Source organism: Somniosus microcephalus, chromosome 7 (assembly GCF_052327205.1).
Source record: "Somniosus microcephalus isolate GS21.2 chromosome 7, FLI_Smic_1.0, whole genome shotgun sequence".
Classification (NCBI taxonomy): Eukaryota; Metazoa; Chordata; class Chondrichthyes; order Squaliformes; family Somniosidae; genus Somniosus; species Somniosus microcephalus.
In genome coordinates this window covers 238563374-238583577 of record NC_140993.1, presented here as the reverse complement: position 1 = coordinate 238583577, position 20204 = coordinate 238563374, and the positions used below count along the sequence as shown (strand labels likewise).

Sequence of the window (20204 nt, the reverse complement as noted above, 5' to 3'; positions counted from 1 at the left end):
TTTAGGATGCCCTCAACGTATCCAGAGAGGTTCTCACACAGGGTTCCGTTGCCTGATACGATAGGACGTCCGGGTGTGTTGGCTTTGTGTATCTTTGGGAGGCAATAGAAGTCTCCCACGCGGGGAGTACGTGGGATGAGAGTGCGTAGGATGCCTTGAAGGTCTATATCGAAGGTCTTGATCAGTCTGTTGAGTTGGCGGGTGTGTTCTTTGGTCGGATCTGCGGGTAACTGTCTGTAGTGTTCCTGGTTGTCCAGTTGTCGGTATGCTTCTTTGCAATAGTCCGTTCTGTTCTGTATGACGATGGCTCCTCCTTTGTCTGCTGGTTTGCTGACGATGTTGTGGTTGGTCTTGAGAGCGTGGATGGTGTTGCATTGTGCTCGGGCGACATTCTGGACTGTCTTGTGAGTGCGGCTGATGAATCTGGCGTTGATGCATCTCCTGACAGCTTGAGCATACATGTCAAGCTTAGGGCAGCGACCCTCTGGAGGGGTCCAATTTGACTCTTTCTTCTTCGGTTGCTGCACTGCGGATCCCTCTGTCTGCTGTTCCAGATCATTGATTGTCTCATTGGGTTCGCTGCTGACATCTTGGGATTTGTGGAAGAATTCCCGGAGCCTCATTCTCCTGATGAATTCCTCTGTGTCTGCCGCGAGACCGATGGGGTCCATTTTGGTGGTGGGGCAGAAATTGAGCCCTCGGCTGAGAACTTCAATTTCGTCTGGTTGAAGGGTGTGGTCGGACAAGTTGACGATGGACTTCCTTGTGGTTTCAACCATGGTACCGGGGGAGGCTTGGTTGCTGCTGGTGGTGATGCCGAGTTTCTCAAGCTTCCTGTTCTTGGTGTGCATGTAGGCAGCGTAGTTCCGTTGCCTCGTCTGTTTGGCAGTGTCTCGTAGCTGGTCTGCTGTGTCCTGAGCACAGGCTGAGAACATGGACTCTATCTCGGTTTCGAGGTTGCGGCGTCTGCTGTAGAGCTGGTGTACGAGATGGTTGAGGAGTTTGCGAGAGGTACGACGGCAGAGTCTCTCAGCGTAGTCTGTGTTGTAGGTCGACTTGAGTGGGTTCGTGATCTGTAGTCCTTTCGGGATCTTGTCTGCTTTCTTGCATCTCTGTAGAAACTTGATGTCTGTGTCGATATGTGCAATCTTCTTGGAGATCCTCTCCACTTTGAGCCGGCAGTTTGTGGTGTCGATAGTAGCCATGGTGTGGAGATGCCGGTGTTGGACTGGGGTGGACAAATGTAAGAAGTCACACAGCACCAGATTATAGTCCAACAGCTTTATTTGAAATCACAAGCTTTCCGAGCGCTGCTCCTTCATCAGGTGAAGTGAAGAGATGCATATAGACACAGCTTATATAGTCAGAGAATAATGCCAGATGACTACAGGTAATCTTTCTAACTGCCATTTATCACACCTCGGCAGAGAGATAATCACAGCAATCAAAGGTGTGAATGGTGTCCAAACAGGTCAGTCAGGAAAACATTACATCAAAGAACAATGAGGTGGGGTCACAAGGGGTCAAATGTTGCAGATGCTGGGGTCTGTATGAAAAACAAAAAACAGACAAAAAAACATTTTTTTTGCTGGAAATCACAGCAGGTCCGGCCGCATCTGTGTAGAGAGAACAAGCCAATGACGACTTGAGTTTGGATGACCCTACATCAGGTGGGGTTACATGTAGCGTGACATAAACCCAAGATCCTGGTTGAGGCCGTCCTCATGAGTGCGGAACTTGGCTATCAGTTTCTGCTCGACGATTTTGCGTTGTCATGTGTCTCGAAGGCCGCCTTGGAGAATGCTTACCCGAAGATTGGAGGCTGAATGTCCTTGACTGCTGAAGTGTTCCCCGACTGGGAGGGAACACTCCTGCCTGGCGATTGTTGCGCGGTGTCCGTTCATCCGTTGTCGCAGTGTCTGCATGGTCTCGCCAATGTACCATGCTCCGGGGCATCCTTTCCTGCAACATATGAGGTAGACAACGTTGGACGAGTCACATGAGTATGTACCATGTACCTGGTGGGTGGTGTCCTCATGTGTGGTGATGAGGACCCCAGCATCTGCAACATTTGACCCCTTGTGACCCCACCTCATTGTTCTTTGATGTAATGTTTTCCTGACTGACCTGTTTGGACACCATTCACATCTTTGATTGCTGTGATTATCTCTCTGCCGAGGTGTGATAAATGGCAGTTAGAAAGATTACCTGTAATCATCTGGCATTATTCTCTGACTATATAAGCTGTGTCTATATGCATCTCTTCACTTCACCTGATGAAGGAGCAGTGCTCCGAAAGCTTGTGATTTCAAATAAAGCTGTTGGTCTATAACCTGGTGTTGTGTGACTTCTTACATTTGTCCACCCCAGTCCAACACCGGCATCTCCACACCATATCTTATCTTTGGTAAGGAATGCCCTGTTTAAACAAACATCCTCATGATTTTAATTAGTTTTGTTTCCCAGCCATTTCACAGCATTCAGTTTAACTACAGACTCCATATTGTGTGGCCACTTTTACTGAAACTCCATCTTGAGACACAATTCAAGCAGTTCACAGGGCATTTTCCCTACACTGTGGATCTCTATTCTGTTTTACCTGGTGCTCCGTTTTCAGAGTTCCTGATAGAGATATGCCAATACATCAAAGTAACCTGGTACCATTGCAGAAATGTTCCTGCAGCAAGATATACCTCCCTGATATTTCTATTTTTTATGCTTTTCTTTTCATGTAATTTTTCTTGTAAATATGCAACTCATATGAAGAACTATACCGAACAGGGATCAAGTCAACATCAATCCCTACTTCATGGTTCTGAGTGTTAAAAAGAAAAAACTTGCATTTATATAGCGCCTTCCACGACCTCAGGACATCCCAAAGCACTTTACAGCCAATGAGCTGAATGTCCATGCTCTTACAGTGCGACTGGCTCATTCTCACAATTCTTTCTTATGTCCTTTCAGCCCTTTATACTTTTCTTCCACCTGTATATCTGCATATTTAGGTATCTTTTTCTTTCATCACTTTATTGATTTTTTTCATTCCTAAATCTGAAATTTGCTCAAAAATGTATGTATAACAGTTTGATAAGCCATATTCACCCACATTAAAGCGTGTGAATAAAAATTATCGTCATTTTGAATTTTTACAGCACACCTTCACAGAACAAATCTACCCAGACTGAAACATTCTGGTAACAATTACCATCATTGTGTAGTACAATGAAACAAAGTACAGTTGGTACAACACTGTGGTCAATGTAGAAAATAAAAATTGCCAAAAATAACTGGATGTTGCATAGTTACATGAAACCGTGCAGAATTTATCTGATGCATTAAAATTTCAGACAATAGCTTATTATTAAATCTCTTGCCTTTGACATTTCCTTGACCCTCCTACTGAACTTCAACATTTCTTGTTGCCATGGTACTTTATGCATCCAAAGTATATATAGATAATAGATATCAACGCTGACTTTTACTGCACCAGCGCTCTGTTCATCCAATTTAGCTTTATGGATAGCTGCGACATGTCACAGAGAACATTGTGCTGATCTTCCTTCTGATAGCATTATAAATCTAGCCACTTTAGACCAATAAAATAAGATACTATATTACAAAAATGCACTTATGATGAGAAACTTATGTTGTATAGACGATGTGGCTCGTGGATGGGGAGACCATTAAATTTTTTAGCTTATATTGAATAAAACTAAATTTAATAAATCAATTGTTTTTAAGAATAAGTTGTTCATTCCCAGTGAAAACCAAGCTCTTGACTGAAACGGTTCTTGTGTGGAATTACTCATCGTTTACTGCATTTTGTGGACTGAACTATTGAGACAGTATTTGAAATTAATGACTCAAGCAAAGCTGCTTACAACTTGAAAGGTAAGACTTAAAGATGCAGTGAAGCATGATGTACCAGCTTAAAATGAGAGATAATAACAGATAGCTGGGAGCGAGTATACAGAGAGCCAGTATATCAAAAGTTTGGGAAATTAAGCTCCTACAGAATGTGGCTCGCTACCTCTGTATGGAAGTCATAAGATATTGAACCATTACAAGTCCAAAGGAGGGAGACTGCTAGTAAGTGGGAGGGATTCTCCTCTTAAAAAACATCAAGGAAACATCAAATGAACGTCCAAAATTGCCGTTTGAAAACCAAACTTGATTTTGAAGTCACAGTGAAGTATGTAAGGCTAACTATCACTGTCCAACTTTGTGAGCACTTAGACAGAGGCAGCTTAATTGCAAAGGGGATTTCTGCAAAAGGGTACCATCTCTAGTGAGTGGAGGGGAGGTTGGAGGCTGGTGGAACTTAAACGAAGGTAACTGGAGGACAAGCTGAACATGCATTGCAGCTTGTGTATGTGCAAGGTCCAAAAATGGAATGTGTACACATGACCAATTCTAATACAATAAAGTGTGGCGGTACCACCGGTTGTCCCTTACATTGAGATACATAATTCCCTTTAACTTACCTTACTGTATGTATAACTTACCTGTTTGGGCTGTTGCCCCTTTAACCTACCTGTTTGGGCCTTGCCCCTTTAAGACGCGCCCTAGCACGCTGACGTCACGTCACGTACCACGTGACGTACGTGCGGCGGCCGCCGGCCCGACTCGGCCTTCCAGGACGGCCGCCGGCACAGCCCGGCCTCGTGACTTCGGCCATATCGGCCAGCCGACGGGAGCGACGCGATCTTCCGCTCCCGCGGCAAGCACCGGCTCAGCCTGGCCTCCAGCTCCCGCTCCCGCGACTTTGGCCTCAACGGCCAGCGACGCAATGACGCACATCACGTGACGCCCTAAGCGCGGGAAACGCGAACAACGTGATGACGTCACAACACAAACGCGATGATGTCATCACGCTCTCCACAGGACTGCGAACTCAGTCCTCGTGGTGTCCCCGCTGGGGAAAGACCTACACCACGGTGCTCCTACAGTCAGCCATCTTACCTGCTACCTTACCTGTTGTATTTAACCTGTTCCTGTAAATAAACAACTTATTTATAGTTCGTCGAAGTCGAACTCGATTCCTTAGTCGCGATGCACATGAATCGCTACATTGGTGACCCAACGACGTGAGTACGGGAGCTCATCAATTCCAACACTACAATTGGTGAACCCGTATCCGTGAACGATTTTCACGGTAGCAACGCGCACCTGAACCTTGTCTTCCAACAAGACGACCGACGCACAACCGACGAACAACCACGGAACAACAACCGCCTAACACCGATTCCTCCAAAGGTGACCCCGTCTTTGCGAACGTATTCACAAGGTAAGCGCAGTCTGGAGCAGATCCTGTTTGACACGGACAAAACTCAACCGGACCCCATTTTTTCTTGTGAGCAATTTTCACAAAAGAAGCACGCCATGGAAGCGCCAGCCGTTTTGTTGTCGCTACCACAATCCAGGGAGCCACAGTCTCCCTCATGCTTTATAAAGGTAGAAGCCCTGTTCGACGAGAACATCGATGCGGCGCCGACCACGCACTTGCTTACGGTCCCCGTACTCGTCTTTCCTACCGCCACACAGATCGTCCGCTTCTACGTCCAAAGCAACAGCAAGTATTTATCTCTCCAAGCGTGGGGTACAGCATGTTCGGGCCCACAAAATCGGAGCGCACCCTGCGGGGATACCACGAGGGCTCACCCCCACGAAACACAAGGACGCACTCCTCGCGCACGAGGACCCATCCCTCGCGAACCACGATACCTATCCCTTGTGAAAAACGACGACTCCTTCTCCGCCGATGACGCACCAGCCCTTCAGCCTGCTGGTTGTGTTACCTACTACACGATTCGGCGTGAACAAAAAGCGTGCCGCCCTCCCGGTTGTGTTCTCCTAAATCTACAACAGTTACAAGTGTTGCCGCCCTCCAGGCAGAGTTGCCCCCTCCTGAAAGCAACAACAACCCAGACCGTTGCCATCCTTTCTCCAGTTTTCCCTTTAACAAACGCAAACCTCTACTGACGCTGCACACATCGAGGACGGGTCCAACGGGCATCCTGCGGCCGTGATCAGCCATGTGAAAGTTGCTGGCCTCACTGATCACTGATCAATGCAGCAACTCTTCATCCTCTGTTGTGTTAATGTTGTAGCACTATGGCATGCACTGTTCCGTGCGTTCCAGCCTCCTGAAGGTTTCGCTCACCTGTCGGCGAGTTCACTGACCTCGCCAGTCAAGCCCTTCTGGATCGCCCGTCAGCGTTCCTGCAGATTTCGTCAGAACAAGGACTTGTTCCAACATCAATAGAGTCATCGCCCGTGTCCGCCCGACTTGCCCGTCACTCTGACAAGGCCTGCTGTTTCGCACCTCTCCACGGTCCTTCGCCTGATGGATACACTTTATTCGCCACGACGCGCGTAAGGATCTGCTCACGAGCAGCATCTTCAGACCTCGCCTACCAAGTCGAGACAGCACGACCACCGTGACCACCAGCTCGTCAGACCATATCATCCTTCGACTTTCGTTAAAGCGAATTCTGGGAGGGCCTATGTGGCGGTACCACCGGTTGTCCCTTACATTGAGATACATAATTCCCTTTAACTTACCTTACTGTATGTATAACTTACCTCTTTGGGCCGTTGCCCCTTTAACCTACCTGTTTGGGCCGTTGCTCCTTTAAGACGCGCCCTAGCACGCTGACGTCACGTGACGTACCACGTGATGTACGTGCGGCGGCCGCTGGCCCGACTCGGCCTTCCAGGACAGCCGCCGGCACAGCCCGGCCTCGCGACTTCGGCCGCATCAGCCAGCCGATGGGAGCGACGCGATCTTCCGCTCCCGCGGCAAGCACCAGCTCAGCCTGGCCTCCAGCTCCCGCTCCCGCGACTTCAGCCTCAACGACCAGCGACGCAACGACGCGCATCAGGTGATGCCCTAAGCGTGGGAAATGCGAACAACGTGATGATGTCACAACACAAACGCGATGATGTCATCACACTCTCCACAGAACTGCGAACTCAGTCCTCGTGGCGTCCCTGCTGGGGCAAGACCTACACCACGGTGCTCCTACAGTCAGCCATCTTACCTGCTACCTTACCTGTTGTATTTAACCTGTTCCTGTAAATAAACAACTTATTTATAGTTTGTCGAAGTTGAACTCGATTATTTAGTGGCGATGCACACGAATCGCTACAAAAGTATATTTCTTCCATTCATTTTATTTTCACTATTTCTTTTTCCTCCAAATGTTATCTCCTCTTGCGGATTGACCTATAGAATCATAGAATAGTACAGCAGAGAAGAAGGCTATTCGACCCATCGTGTCATGTGGATAGAGATAAAAGATAATACAGGATCAATCACACTAATGGGGTAGTCTACAGACCACCTAATAGTGGAAGGGAGGTGGAGGAAGAAATATGCAGACAAATTAGGGGAATTAGTAAAAACCATAGAATAATAATCATGGGGGATTTCAACTACCCCGATATTAATTAGCCAGAAGAGGTAGGTAAAGGGGATAGGGGAATAAAGTTCTTGCAATGTGTACAGGACTCCTTTCTAACCCATTATGTAAGAAGCCCAACAAGGTAAAATGGCAGAAATATTAAATAATTACTTTGCTTCAGTATTTACCAGGGAGGCAGATCAGATGGACATGACTTCGGAAAATGAAATTGGAAATGATATAACTACATTTAAAATAAAAAGAGGAGAACTATTAAATGAACTAATCAAAAAAAACCCTGGTCCGGATGGATTACATCCACGCATTTTAAAAGAATCTAGGGAAGAGATAGCAGAGGCACCATTACACATACTTAATAATTTGTTAGAAAAAGGTGTAGTTCCAGAGGACTGGTGGATAGCTAATGTAATACCTATAATTAAGAAAGGAGATAGAACATGTCCAGGGAACGATAGACCAGTCAGCTTAAAGTTGGTGGTTTGAAAAATAATGGAATCTGTACTAAAGGAGAAAATAGAAGAACATCTAGAAACCAAAAATATAATAATGAATAGCATGGATTTAAAATGGGAAATTCTTTCTTGACCAACCTCATTGAATTCTTTGAAGAGTTAACAGAGAGAGTAGACAATGGTAATGCAATAGATGTAATTTATCTAGTACTCAAAAAAGGCCTTCGATAAGGTACCACATAATAGACTAAAGAATAAGGTCAGAGAATGTGGAGTTAGGGGACAAGTGCTTGGACTTGAAGTGCTGTAACCTACAAGGCTACAGACCAAGAGCTGGAAAGTGGGATTAGGTTAGATAGCTCTTTTTCGGCCAGCACGGACATGATGGGCTGAATGGCCTTCTTCTGTGCCATAATTTCTATGATTCGAAGTAGCAGAATGGATAGCTAGCTGGCTTCAAGACAGAAAGCAGAGAGTAGGGGTAAAGGTTAGCTATTCAGAGTGGCAGAAGGTGGAAAGTGGGGTCCCATAAGGATCAGTGCTGGGACCAATATTGTTTACAATTTATGTTAACGATTTAGACTTTGGAATCAAAAACACAATGTCTAAATTTGCGGATGACACCAAATTGCGGAGGGGGGATAGTCAATACTGAGGAGGACTGCTACAAATTACAAGAAGACATTAATAAACTTGCAGAATGGGCATATAATTGGCAAATGAATTTCAATACAGATAATTTTGAGGTGTTGCATTTTGGTAGGAAGAATAAGGAGGTAACATATTACTTAGAAAATAAGAATCTAAATGGGGCAGAAGAGCAGAGGGATCGCGGAGTACAAATACACAAATCACTAAATGTACCGATGCAGGTTAATAAGGCCTTCAAAAAAGCAAACCAAGCACAGGTTTATTTCTAGAGGGATAGAATTGAAAAGTAGAGAAGTTATGCTAAACTTGTATCGAATCTTAGTTAGACCTCACTTGGAGTACTGTGTACAATTCTGGTCGCCATATTATATAAAGGATATAGCGGCATTGGAGAGGATGCAAAATAGATTTACAAGGATGATACCAGAAATGCGAGGTTTTGTCTATCAGGAAAGGATGAACAGGCTGGTCCTCTTCTCTTGAAAAGAGAAGGCTGAGGAGTGATCTAATAGAGATCTTTAAAATTATGAAAGGTTTTGATAGAGTAGACACAGAGGGCTGAATTTTGCTGACGCTCAGAGGAAGAATTTGGAGGCAGGTCAGCTGTCAAAATAGCAAAGATTGACAGCGGGTAGGGAACCCGCTGTCAACCTGCCTCCACGCGAGTCTCCCAGGTGTCGGGTCTGTCGGCGCTGAACAGTCCCGACACCAAGAGGCAGGGGAGGAAATTCACATCATTAAATGGGATGTTAATATCCAATTAACCGTTATTTTAAGCCTACATTTCAATTTTATGTGCTGCCCCACGGGTTACCCGCTGCTCGGGGAACACGTCAGCTCAACATGTCGTGAGTTGATTCAGCATTGAATTATCTCATGATCTGACAGCTGCCAAAGTTGTATAAAAGATCCCATGTTACAGCTGTTCACTTTCAAAGCTCAGAAACTGTTGATTACTGCATTTGAAAGACAGATTGAGCTTTCTGCAGCTTGCAAGTGTTTGGAGCCAACTCTCTATCCTGTGCCACCTCATTGGAACAACTTCCCACACCATTGACAGATCGGGCTCGATTTTCATTGAGCCGTGGAGTCAGGCTTGGAGGCGTGCGGACGGTTAATATCGCAAAAACTGGCGGGCGGGACCCCCCCCGCCCCCGCCTGGTTCCCGACACCGAGCAATTTTATCTCAGGCGTGTCTGATGGTCCCGACTCCGTCCCGCATCCAACAGGCGGGACTGGTCTTTAAGGCCCTTAATTACCACTAAATGGCCTCTATAATCCTATTTTAACAGGCCCTTGCAAATTTAACCCTTTTCCCACGTAAAACACGCCTGCTGGGAATCACGAATGTGAAACCTGGCGGAAGCACCATTGGATTGCTGACTATCAACTGCAGGTCAACCATTAAAGAGGAGATTTGATCAGCCATCATTTGCAGGTGGCAGGACTTAGTGGTCTCAGGTCTGGGGCAACTTTTCGAAGGCTTAACCACACGTGTGAAGGTTGGAGCCTCACACCCATCTCCAGTGTGGCCTCCTGGGAAACCCCTCTCGCCACCTTCACTCAGCGCTTCCTCAACAGAGGCATATACCAGAAGCATGGGAGTCTTTTATTTCCTTCCCATCTGGGCATTAGAGCAGCTCGAGCACCAGCCACGGCAGCAGCAGAACCAGGAACAACAGCAGCAGCAGCAGGAGCACCAGGCTGCTGCTCACGCACCTGAGGCTGCACAGGCCAGAAGGGGCCAGCGCCTGGAAGCCCGCTGGCGCAGGAGGTACCCCCCAAACAGGGTCTACAGATGCAGGGTCACCTATCTCAACATGTCTGAGCAGCAGTGCCAAAGGTGGCTCCGACTTTCGCGAGAGGTAGTGACTAACATCTGCGCAATGCTACAGCAAGACCTGCTGCCCAGAGAACCAGGTGGACAAGTATTACCAGTGGCCGTCAAAGTCATCACCGCACTCAACTTTTTTGCCTCCGGCTCATTCCAGAGATCAGCAGCAGACATCAGCGGCATCTCCCAGGTGGCCGCACACACTTGCATCACGCAGGTAACCGATGTCCTCTTTGCCCTCGCGCACAATCACATCCATTTCACCAAGGATCGAGCAAGTGTCACGGCGCGAGCGGTTGGATTAGCTCATCTGGCAGGCTTTCCAAGGGTGCAGGGCATCGTTGACTGCACACATGTGCCCCTTAGGGCACCCCATCGCAATCCAGGTATTTTTGTCAACCGCAAGGGCTTCCACTCCCTCAACGTTCAGCTGGTGTGTGACCACAAGAAGGAAATTTTGCATGTTTGTGCCATGTACCCTGACAGTTGCCATGACTCCTTCATACTGCACCAGTCTAGTGTGCCTCCGCTATTCAGTCCGCCAGACCAACTTTGCGGATGGCTACTTGGAGACAAGGGCTATCCCCTGAGGACGTGGCTAATGACGCCGTTGAGGAGCCCAGCCAACGAAGCTGAGGAGCGCTACGACTCCAGCCACATTTCCACCAGAGCTATAATCGAGCAAACCATCAGTTTGCTGAAGATGCGCTTCAGATGCCTGGATAGATCAGGTGGAGCCCTGCAGTACTCAGCAGCCAGGGTCTCCAGAATCGTCGTAGTTTGCTGTGCACTTCACAACATGGCACAGCGTCGTGGCTTGCAGATTCCTGAGGACCAAGTGGCTCCTCACATATCCTCCTCAGATGAGGAGGAGGAGGGTGAAAACGAACATCCTGCAGAGGCCCATCAACCAGCGGCAGCATTACACGAGAACATTGCTGCCCGGGATGCAAGGAACGCACTCATCCTGGCCAGATTTGCTTAGCCTACTCAATCAAACACTTTTGCCTCGCAGCTTCTTACCAGAGCATTGACAATGTCCAAGGACCAGAGGATTCCTAACACTCTGACCACCATACTGACAGTTGCAAGTATTCCTAAGGCCTCAATGTGGAAGTCCCAATAGGGAAATGACAGACGCCACAACTGCAACATTTGCCATCAGAATTTTTATGCACAATTATGACATGATGGCATTTTTACACTAAACAGAAAATTCCACCCAAGTGACTACCCTTGTGATTACTTGTGCTTTATCTTCCTCTTACGCGTGCTCCTACGTAGTGCTTCCCCTGTGGCTTCAGCAGATGTGGAGGCCCCTTGCTCACTTTCCTGCTGCTTCTGTCTCGACACCTTTGGTGGGCGTCCTCTGGGGTTGCGAGCCTGTGAGGGCTCGTCAACTGTCTACTGCTCCTGCGGCTGTGCAGGGGTTGAGACGTCTATCTCACTTGAGGCTCTGACCGAGGGCTCTGCAGTGGTATGGAAGTGTGAGCACTTGGAGAGGAGCCCCCACTTCCTTGAGGTCTGCCAACAACCTCCCTCTCGTGGGTCAGGTCTCCCTCAGCGCCTGCAAGTGGCTGGAGAGCAACTTGCTGCACATCAGGGGGGCCATGGGGACCCGTATCTGCAATGGCAGTCCTACTCAGAAGGACTTCCATGAAGGTCTAGTTTCTCTGTTCAATGGATGCCCATCGCTCCTCAAGAGATGTCAATCTATTCTGAACAATGACCATGTTTTCCAGACCATGGCGACTAAGCTCCTCCATGGCCGTAGCTCTCCTCTCCTCTACCATAGCCATCCTCTCCTCTACGGTAGCCAGCCTTACCACGGAGGTAGCAAGTGTTTCCACTGAGGTAGCCATCCTTTCCGTGGTGATGCGTTCATGCGCCAATGACTCCACAAAGGCTCTGGTCATGTTCGCTATGACTCCTCCATTCGCTCCACACTCGCAGCGACTCTAGAGACAAAACCTGCCAGAGACTCCTGCATCTGTGCTTGGAGTTCCATCACCTCTGATCTTATGGATGGACCCAGAGGCAGAGGGTCGACATGCTGCTGAGCCGAGCTGGCAGAGTCCTGCGCCCTCCGACTGGGACTCTCCACTGCTGTCCCTGTCTCCACAATCTGCTGATGCTCACTTGTGAGCTGTGATACACCAGGTGACAACACTACTCTATGTCCCGAAGGTCCCACCGAGGTGTGAGTGTCTGCGCTGGTGCTGGGGGCGCTGAATTCTGCTGACCCTGTGCCCTCAGAGGTTGCAGCTTCCCCTGAGGAGTCTGGCTGCTCAGCCTCTTCTTCCTGGCTAGGGGGGACAGATGCTTGCGATGGTCCTGTGGGGGAGTAAAGGAAAGAGTCAGAGATGTGATGCAAAGGCTACATGCACATAGTTTTTTGCAGACGCTCATAACTGCATCTGTTAGAGCTTCACAATCATTATCGGCTACTCATGCAATGTCAAAGAGAGAGATGGGAAACTTTTCTGTCACCAGCTTGCTGTGTTGCACCCGTCTGTCTGTCCCCCACGTGCGAATTCATCCTCAATGCCCATAATTTCCAGGACGGCCTCCTCCCAGGGGGTCAGGTGGGCTATTGAGGGTGGCCCTCCTCCTGTCCTGGCTCGCTCTCTTTTGTTGTGAGCTCTCTTTTCCTGCAATGAGGGAGACGTGAAGGTTGAGTGAGAATGAAGGAGTGAGTGTAGAGATTGCATAGCATAGATACTTAGAAGGAGACAAAGATGGAGTGAGGTTTCAAGACCAAGGGCCCTCCCTGTGTGTTGTCAGTTGTGTTCAAAGCATCAGAGTGATAGGGAGTGTGAGGGCTGCATGGTGGAATAGTTATGTGAATGTGAGCATAGAGAGAGAGGGAATGGGTAAGGGTGCATGGATGTCAGTGTCAAGTGGGATGTGGAGGAAGAGATTGCTAAAGCTGATGGCTGGTGAGGAAAGGCAATGGGGATCAGATTGAGGGTGATGGGAAATTCATACTCACTTTTCCAGTGCACAGAAGGTCATGAAATCTTTTCTTGCACTGTATCCAGGTTCTGCGGGTGACTCCCAAGGAGTTGACCTCCTCAGCCACCTGCATCCACACAGCCTTGGTCTGCGTGAAGGCCTCTTCCTCCCTGATGAAGGGAACAGGACCTCCCTGTTGGCCCTAGCCCCATCGACTAATGCCTGCAGTGCCGCCTCATCAAAGCGAGGAGCTGCTCTTGCCCTCCCGCTTGTCATCTTTCCTGCAGGTCCCTCTGACACCAAATGGAGAAAGCTTGGAAGCCTGCAGAAGAAGCAAGGCTTGCTGTGGACCTTAAATGCAGCAGCAATGAAAAACCCCTTTGCAAAGGCTTCCCACATGTTGGAAATCAATTGGCCAATTGAGTTAAAATTGCATCAATCTCCCACATCCATTTAGATTCGTGTGAGAAACACGAAATTCGGATAACACGACAACAGCCCGCACCTGAGTTAAAATCGAGCCCATCATCGTGTCTGTCATCTCAACCTCACCTGCCATCTGTTCCATCAGCATCATTGCCCTTGAAAATATCTCACCTTGGTCCTCAGAATCCCACCACGATCAGCCCCAACGCCAACATCATCGGGCACACCAGCAGCAACAACAACACTAGCCTTCTTCGCAATAAACTGATGCTGCACAGGACACAGGGCCCCAGCACCCGACCACATTGCTGCCCAGGACGCCACAGATGGCCTCACCATGGCCAGATTTACTTCACTTGATGCTATACACCCTGGATGCTACATGATGTCATCAGACCTGCTTCGTTTTAATTGGCTGGGAACCTCGCAGGGCGGGCTTAACAAGCCCCATTAATGTAAAATCACTTGGCGAGTGCGGGCTGCAGTAGGCAGCGGGCTGGGACCGCGACACCGAACCCGGCCAGTGAAATCGCAGCTAGAGTGTTTCCACTTGTGGGGAAGAGCAAAACTAGAGGCCATCAATATAAGATAGTCACCAAGAAATCAAATAGGAAATTCAGAAGAAACTTATTTACCCAGAGAGTGGTGAGAATGTGGAACTCGCTACCACAGGGAGTGGTTGAAGCGAATAGTATAGATGCATTTAAGGGGAAGCTAGATAAGTATATGAGGGAGAAGGGAATAGAGGGTTACGCTGATAGATTTAGATGAGGAAAGACGGGAGGAGGCTCGAGTGGAGCATAAACACCAGCATGGACTGGTTGGGCCTAATGGCCTGTTTCTGTGCCGTATAGCCTATGTAATCCTATGAGTCTGCGCTGGCTCTTTCGAAGAGCAATCCAGTTAGTCCCATTCCCCCAATCTTTCCCCATATCCCTGCAATTTTTTCTCTTTCAAGTATTTATCCAATTTCCTTTTGAAGGCTACTATTGAATCTATATCCACTACCCCATGAGGCCGTGTATTCCAAATCCTACCTGCTCGTTGCATAAAAAAGTTTTTCCTCATATCGCCTCTGGTTCTTTTGCCGATCACCTTAAATCTGTGCCCAGGTGAAACAACGATTTACTCGTACTTCTTGCAATTTAGTCCATGTATTCATTGCTCACAATGCGGTCTCCTCTACACTGGGGAGACCAAACGCAGATTGGGTGACCGCTTTGCGGAACACCTCCATTCAGTCCGTAAGAGCGACCCTGAGCTTCTGGTCGCCTGTCACTTTAATTCACCGTTCCACTCCCACTCTGACCTCTCCGTCCTCGGCCTCTTGCATTGTTCCAATGAAGCTCAACGTAAGCTCAAGGAACAGCACCTCATCTTTCGATTAGATACTTTACAGCCTTCTGGACTCAACATCGAGTTCAACAATTTCAGACCATAACCTCTGCCCCTACTTTTGTTTTCATTTTCATTTATTTATTTATTTATTTTATTTTTCTCTCTCACATGGCAGCTGTCGATCATTCTGCCATTGCCATTTACACCTCATCTAGAGTCATCTTTTGTTTCTTAACTTGTCCCATTACCATCTCCTTTTGCCTTGCACCATCATCCCTTTTGTCTTTTAATCTCTCCTGCCTTCCATCCTATCACAGACCTTCCCTTTTGTTCTTTCCTCCCCTCCCCCCTTTCCCTGCCCCTACACTTGTTTAAAAACCTGTTCCATCTCCAACTTTTTTCCAGTTCTGACAAAGGGTCATCGACCTGAAACGTTAACTCTGTTTCTCTCTCCATAGATGCTGCCTGACCTGCTGAGTATTTCCAGCATTTTCTGTTTTTATTTTAAATCTGAGCCCACTGGTTATCAACCTTTCAGCCATTGGAAACAGTTTCTCTTTATTTACTCTATCTAAACTCTTCATGATTTTAACCGCCTCTATCAAATCTCCTCTTAGCCCCAACTTCTCCAGTCTATCCACGTAACTGTAATCCCTCATCACTGGAACCATTCTAGTAAATCTCTTCTGTACCCTCTCCAAAGCCTTCACATCCTTCCTAAAGAATAAATAAAAAAAATAAGCCTATGTTGGGACGCCATTCCATAAGTATCTGTCGCTTTTCATTGCCTCACTCAAGTGACCATTCTTCCATCTGTGAGCCTAGACAATGGGTGCTGGTGGGATATCATAACTGAACCTGATACTGTTCTCACCTAACAGGCACTTTTCAGGAGTGACTGATTTCCCCTTCTTATACCAAGAGGTCGAGTCTAGTTAATTTTACTAGCCTTCTGTAGGAAAGTTAGGTAGATGTGATGGGCTATTAATACATTTAATGCTATAGAAGTTTTATTTATTCATCTGAGTTTACAAGTGGCTGATTCTCCCAGAAGAAGCCATGTTAGAGGAGTGGCTTCAAGTGAATCGAACATTACCTCAGTACTATGCAAGTTCCAGCAGTTAATGAGTGAGCTCGGTCCTGACTTGGTAGTTTGATAATAACAACACCAGTAACTTGGATGTCCTGGTACCAATGGTGGGATTGATTGTATTATATAGAATACCAGATGCCTGGGAATGATCCAATTGAGAAATGGTCTGATCAAGGATAGAGGAATGTTACATCAACACGTTAAGCAGTTGTCCGTTAATATTGCCAGCAGTCACTATTAGGTTTATTATTTTTAATATACACTAGGGTATATTTTTTGATCAGTGCTGTTTTAATACGAATGCTTAACGTGCTTGTATCAAATTCCTGTCTGTACTATTTTAACAAAGGTTTTAAAATAGTTGGTGCCTGCATTACAATAGCACAGACAAGAATTTGGCATAAGCATGTTAAGTGTTTGTACCCAAACAGCGGTGATCGGAAAATATGCTCTACTGTTCCTGTTTATCTGGATTCTATTCTGGTTTTCTGCTGTCTATATAGACACTGACTTTGCTGATTCTTTTCTGTACAATGACATTCTTGTAAGAGAATGGTGACATCATTACTATAGCTTTATCAACAATTGTATGTCCAGGATTCACCGAAAGCAGAAGGATCTTCGAGCAGGCTCGAAGGGCCGAATGACCTACTCCTGCTCCTATTTCTTATGTTCTTATGTTCCTTAATCAGCATTCCCTGGGGATGTCTAATGGACCATACTGATCAGGGGTTTCCCTGTGAAAGAGAACCAAAAGACTAATAGAATCTGTATAGCAGTACACTAATCAATCATGAGCCAAGGGCATTCCAGAACTTTGTGCTTATCGTCAACCCTGGGGTTTCCTGTAAAATGATGACAGAGCGGCATTTCAATAAAAATAAAATAGTTCAGCTAGAACTCACGTAAGTCTGCATCTTCTGCCAGTTCACCCATAATTAGCTTATAAACCTGGAATATTTAGGTAATATTTTCTGTCCATACCTATTACTTAATCAATGAGTGTTGCCTCACCTAAAGATATTCCTTCACATTAGTCTTCTTGACATCTCTTCCAAGTTGCCTTCAATTCATGCTAACCTGCCATCCATGGTGTTCTCTCATCAGTGCGGGTATATTTGGGAAGATGAAGAAAGACCTAGATTTATACATCACCCGATCTCACATCTCAGAAATATCACAAAGTGATCCACATAGAATGACTTACTTTAAAGTGCAATGACTGGTGTAATGTAGGCAAATATGGCAGTCGTGGTGCGCAGAGCAAGATCCCACAAACGACAATGAGGTGACTCACCAGCCTCTCTGAAAGTGAGGCTGTGATTTCAAAAAGCACTGTTGGTTTCTTAAAGGGGCAATGCCTTCTGAAATGAAAAAAAAATAAAATGATGCAAAAATACACAGTTTTTAGCCCTTACAGCTCAACTGCCTTCTGAAAAAAGATTAACAATAAAAAGAATTCCCAAATGGGAGTCTTCAGCTCTTAAAGCTGAATTCTCTTCCGCACCTAAAAAAAGGGAAAAGTGCTTCAGCACCAACACAAATGGCTCAGCAAACCAGGGAAGAGGCACGCAGGGTCTCGCACGCAGCACTCCAGCTTTGTGCAGGGGGTCAACACTCCAAGAGAGGTCCTCTAATCCACAGGGGCCAGGAGGTCCTCTAGAAAGAACGATGTGAGACCACATCACCGAGGCCGTCACTGCCAGCAGTGTTGCCCCACCACCTGGCTCCAGTGCCCAAAGAAGCTTCATGACCTCAGACGAGTGGTCAAGGGCAGTGAATGCATCTTCAAAATCCGTCTCCTACCAACTGCACCACTAGCCTCACACACTTCTCAATGCACAACTCCCCCTAATCCCCCTTCACTCACCTACCAACAATCTGTACCAAACATGAGGCACGCCTCCCATTCCTAACTTCACCTCACCCACTTGGAGGAGACGGTGCTGGCCATTCTTGGCAGGGGCATGGCTGAGCCCTTGGCCAGCGGCGGGGCTGAAAGGATACAAGATGCTGGTAACCTCATCCATTATCCTCCTTCTCACATGCACCTCTTGCTTTCCCGCCCTCCCTTCACAACTCCACCCTTGTGCCTTCCTCATTTCACACACCCAAGAAATGCAGCCTGCCCAGCTAGTGGTTGATCAAGAAGAGGGTGAGGAGAGTGAAGAAGAAGAAAAACTGTCACTTGATTTCACACTCCCAGCCACCAGCTCCTCAAGGCCCACCAGAAAGGCGATTTGCAGTGTCCCCCGCTGAAAGTCAGCATCCTTCCACCAGCCATGCTGCAGCCACTGGGGTAGCACTGCATGACATCAGTAGGATAGGCAATGGCTTACACAAGACAGGCACTAACGGAATGCATAAAGGTGATGAGTTGATTTATTGATGTCATATTGGATGGATAGATTTATCAAGTTAGATTGGAAAGTTTGCTTTGTGGTGGCTTTTATTTCAGCATTGTGGCCAAGAGGATGTTGTGATGGTCAGTAACAGAGGGAAGGTAAGGAGTGGGACTAATGTTGAAAGGGGAATTGGGGTTGTGGTCACTGGTACCGTAGGGTGGATGATTCCATCCCGGATATCCCGGCTAGAAAGGGGGTGTCTAGGTTGCATCCTTCCTTCTGCTTCCTCCTCCTCTGTGTCTTCCTCTTCTGCATCTTCCTCTTCCCTCTGCGAGTGGTTGCTGTAAATCTGAAATAAAAGCATAAAATGCTGGAACTACTCAGCAGGTCAGGCAGCATCTTGACCTGAGACGTGAACTCTGGTTCTCTCTCCGCGAATGCTGCCTGACCTGCTGAGTATTTCTAGCATTTTCTGTCTTCTCAGAGGCCTTCCTTTACCATCCGAGGTTTTGCAAGCATCCAGCAGCACTCCTTGCACACTTAAAAAACTTTTAACATCCATTGCACCAAGTCACTACTTCAATAAAATCAGAAAAACCCAGTCCAAAAGCTTAACTGCAAACTTACCTGAAAGGTGTGTGTGTCTCTTTAAGAAATGCTGACAGCATCTGTCAGTCTGTTGAGCGCTCGGTTTTCATGGCAAGCTTAGGACCCAGCGCTGAATTCAGCGCTAAGGTCGACGTTCGCTAAGGTGACGTTAAGTCGGCGTGCATGTCACGCTCTCTTCATTTACATTTCCAGGGCCAGCACTGCTATCCCTCTCCTGCTCCCATGTCTGCCAATGCAGCACCCCTACTACCTCGCAGCATGTTGTATCCCTCGGTGTTACTCTGCCAACTCCTCTGCCGCTGCTGTCGGGCCAGGTTTATTTTTAGCATGAGTTATACCTCTAGGAAGTCCAAAGCTATGGAATTTTGCACAATTGGCCTTTAGCAAGGCATAAACAGGCGCAAGATGACTTACCCCAAGACTGTGAGTAACTGTTGGTCAGTGTTGGAGGAAGTTCTGGGTGCAGTGTGGCACATTTCCTTAATGCATTACTAAACAAACCCCTCCACATTAAAGCATAATCTGTGCAGAGGACAAATGTCGCGACTGCAGGAATTTCTCTCTCCCTAAGGTTCCTATTTTCCAAGTGCCAATTCCCCGGACACAATAACTAACCCTGCACACATTAATAACTTTACCGTTCCAGCCTTGCTCTTCTCACTGGGAACTGTGCTGCAGCATCTCCAGCCATTCCTGCTACCTTTACCTTTGTGTTACTGGGAAATGTGTGCCTGATGTTGGAGCTTTGCAGAGCCAGGGGCTGGCTCTGGATTTGTAATGTTTTACACTCCTGCTGTGTTGACAGATATTTTCTCATCTCTCCAGTTGCTTCTCCATTGGCCACACATGTGGGAATAGGGTGACGTCAGTCTGTCTTTCGTTATTTTATTGAGCGGGATCCATCGTGGGGGGAGAGAAAAAGGGCTTTAGATCTGTGCTGGGAGAGGCAGCATTAAAGAGAGTCGACGTCCAGCAGCGCTGTGCCACTTTGCACCCTTGCCTTGAGCCGGCTCTGCAGACTGCTGTCTGGTTTGGGTGAGTTTGATTTTTGAGGTGGGTGTGTTGAATGGAGCG

The 20204-nt window shown here is 47.2% G+C and overlaps 1 protein-coding gene across 1 annotated transcript in view; it reads left to right on the top strand.

The window, feature by feature from the left end:
* The first annotated feature begins 20019 nt into the window (after positions 1-20019).
* The window catches only part of LOC147115167 (neurocalcin-delta), a 506449-nt gene continuing 506264 nt past the window's right edge, over positions 20020-20204 (top strand). Inside the window, exon 1 of the mRNA XM_085993470.1 lies at positions 20020-20165. The gene's annotated coding sequence lies outside the window, so the exon portion shown is untranslated. The remainder of the gene's footprint in view (positions 20166-20204) is intronic.